Source organism: Carassius auratus, chromosome 46 (genome assembly GCF_003368295.1).
Source record: "Carassius auratus strain Wakin chromosome 46, ASM336829v1, whole genome shotgun sequence".
In the NCBI taxonomy this organism is placed as follows: Eukaryota; Metazoa; Chordata; class Actinopteri; order Cypriniformes; family Cyprinidae; genus Carassius; species Carassius auratus.
The window spans coordinates 10957578-10960769 of NC_039288.1; positions in this window are offsets into that span (position 1 = coordinate 10957578).

A 3192-nucleotide genomic window follows, 5' to 3' on the forward strand; every position below is an offset into this window, starting at 1 on the left:
CTGTCTTCATGTTTGAAGAATATTCTCATTCTGTTTCAGTTTTTAGATGGTGTGCATATAGATCAGTGGAGTATATGAACAGACAGAACATTTTGCTCTATAGAAAATAGAACTTATTTGAAATGTGCATTTTGTTCAAGTCCATTGGTTCAATTTGCTTAAATACAAAAAATGGCTTAAAATTAGTCTTCATACTGTTTTTGCACTGAATTCTAAATTAGTAGACACCTCATTTTGCAGTTTTCCGCCACATTGAAATGTAAATTGTGCATTCCAGTTCTACAACGAAGTTGTGTCTATATGTAATACTTCTAATTAGTACTGATATGAATAAAATGAGAACGTAATGTGCAGCCATATGCATTACAATAATTGCCCAATATGGTGACATTGTTTTTATGTTTCCGATTGCATGATCATTTTAAAATGGGCCTAAAAACTACTTTGCATATTGGCCAATTATTGTAAACAATAAAGAACAATAAAACACTATATATTATTAAAAGTTAAATTCTGTTTTTGGTATAAAAATTATATTGGTGATTCAAGTTGGTTCGTGTTCACGTTCAATCAAATTATTTTATTTTGTAGTTGAATTAATCTCTTTTCAAGTGTGAAGAGGTGAAAGAATTATGAACATGTGAACATAACTCATGACATGACTCGTTATCTTTTCTTTTATTTTAGATGAACCATAACTATGTCTGTCTCTAGTCAATTTATGGCTGCTTATAAGAGGGTTTGTACCCTTTGAAAACATTTGAAAAGAAGTCTCCCTTCGGTCAGATCAGTTGTCATACACACTCAGCCAAGAGTTTTGATCATCTATTATTGAGAGATGCTTTGTACCCTAATCGCAGTAGCTCAAATGCTTGCCTGATATTAGACACCATCTCTTAAAGAATCCCAGAGAATAGCTGTTTCCACAGTTGTGTCACACGGCACAAGCAAGAGAATTTCAAATAAATTAATTAAATAGAGTTCTTATAGTAGCAGGGCTAGTAGTAGCTTCTAAATATGTATGAGATTAAATTGATTAAAAACAACTGTCAGATAATAATACTTGTGTATAAAGTTCCCTATTATGGCAAGAATATTAGTAACTAAGACCAAATTGATTTAAGGACAGGGGAAAAAAAGAATGAAAAAGAATGGATTACCACATTTATTTATTTTTTTTGTGGACTGATTTTTTTTTTTTTTTTTTTGCATGTTTTGTAAAACTACATAAATAAATAGTCGACCACTGTCGAGTAATTTTACTTAATTTGAAACTTAAATATTTAACAATGTTAACTAACTATAAATAATTACATGCTAACCAGTTTTTTGTCACTTTTTAATTTTTTATTCAACATTCTAATATACACCTTTTTGTGATGGAGAAAGAATCCAATAACAGACTTTACTGAAAGTTGAGGAAGGAATGTCTTCTGGAATTTCTTTTTAAGCATGTGAGCATCTGTCAGTATCTTTCTCCTACTCTCTCACGTATCAACACCTTTTGTCACCCCTGCAGTGAAGCCTCTCACCTTTCCACCATCTGTTCAGCAGCTGTCAATATCAATGGGTACATAACTATATGGTGTCCCATCAAATAAATTATTTACTAGAGCCCTAGAATGGCTTTGCATGCTTGTGTGTATGTGTGTGTGCGCTTGAGTCAGAGACACTGTATAGGTGTTTGAGTCCGGTCACAGAATCAATCCATGGAGTGATTGGGACTAGCAGAAATACTCTTGAGAGCTCAATGCTTCATATGTACCTGAGAAGACGGGTGAGTCATTCGGTGTTACACTAGTGTGATACTGCATTACTTTTTTTGTTAATATGTTTGAATTTGTTCTGAAAATTAAACATGATTTTTATATTTGTTCGTATTATGTTAAATCTCTTATGGTACAAATGTAATGGTGCTTGATCTGTCTGTATCTAAAGTCACATCTCTGATCCAACCGGCATTATTGAGAGTGATGAGCTAAATGCCTGAAACCCAGTCCTAATGGTGACCATTAGGTCAGGTACACCTTGCACTTTAGTTGAAAGACATGACATATGATCTCTACCCACGGTGGTTTAGGTTGCTGATATGCATCAGTTTCACTAGACCTGCAAAAAAAAATGTAATTGAACATTTCCATTGACATTAAGGTTTGAATCATTTCCTGATACATGTTTTTGAGTTCTGGTAATCTTTGAAAATGTTTTATTACTCTTAGGTCATCAAAGAAATGTTCTGACATTGGAGAAAAAAAGTCAGGAACAGGACCTGTGAGGTTACTTTGACTTAGAATCATGCCTCCAGCCAAATCCCCTTCCAGGGCTAGAGGAGGGAAGCAGAAAGCGGTGACAGGAAAGATAGACAAAAAAGAACCAGTTCCCCCCAAAAAAGGAGCAAAGACTGAATCTCAAATACTCTCAAATAATAATGGAAGTGGGAAAGGAAAAGGTGGTAAATTTGTAAAGAAGGAAGAAATAGATGGGAAAGGGAAGAACAAAAAAGATGAGGAGAAGAAAACTGGCAAGAGCGACCAAACCGAGGAACCTCAAGAGGAAGAGATAGAGACCTCTAGGCAAATTGCCAAAGCAAGAAAGCAAAATGGCAAAGTCTTACCTGCTAAGGTGACTGATGGCATTACAGGTAGAGGGAGAGCTGGGAAAGCTATCAAATCAAAACCTGAGCAGAAAAAAAATTCAGCCAAAACTCCTGCAAAAGTTGCGAGAAAGAGAGGCGTTAAAGTAGTAGAGGACGAGTCGGAGAGCGAGAAAGCAGAGAGCTCAGAACAAGAGAGTGATGAAGAAGGAAAGGATGATAAGAAGGAGGGGTCAGATTGTGTGGAGAACACAGCTGAGACAGATGCAAGTCCATTAAGTGGTGAAGAAGAACTGTCGGATGTAGGTAAAAAAACAGATTGGGAGGAAGAAGAAGATGTAGGGAAAAAAACAGATGGGGAGGAAGAAGAAGATGTAGGCAAAAAAACAGAAGGGGAGGAAGAAGAAGATGTAGGCAAAAAAACAGAAGAGGAGGAAGAAGAAGAGAGGAAAAGTGAGAGAGAGGAAAGCAAAGCCAATGAAGAGAAGGAACCCGAGAAGGAACCTGTTAGCAGTGCAGAAGAAGTAGACTCTGAGGGAGTACTGAGCGATACTGGGCAAGAGAGCACACAGGGAGAGCCAGCCCATTCGTCAAAGAAA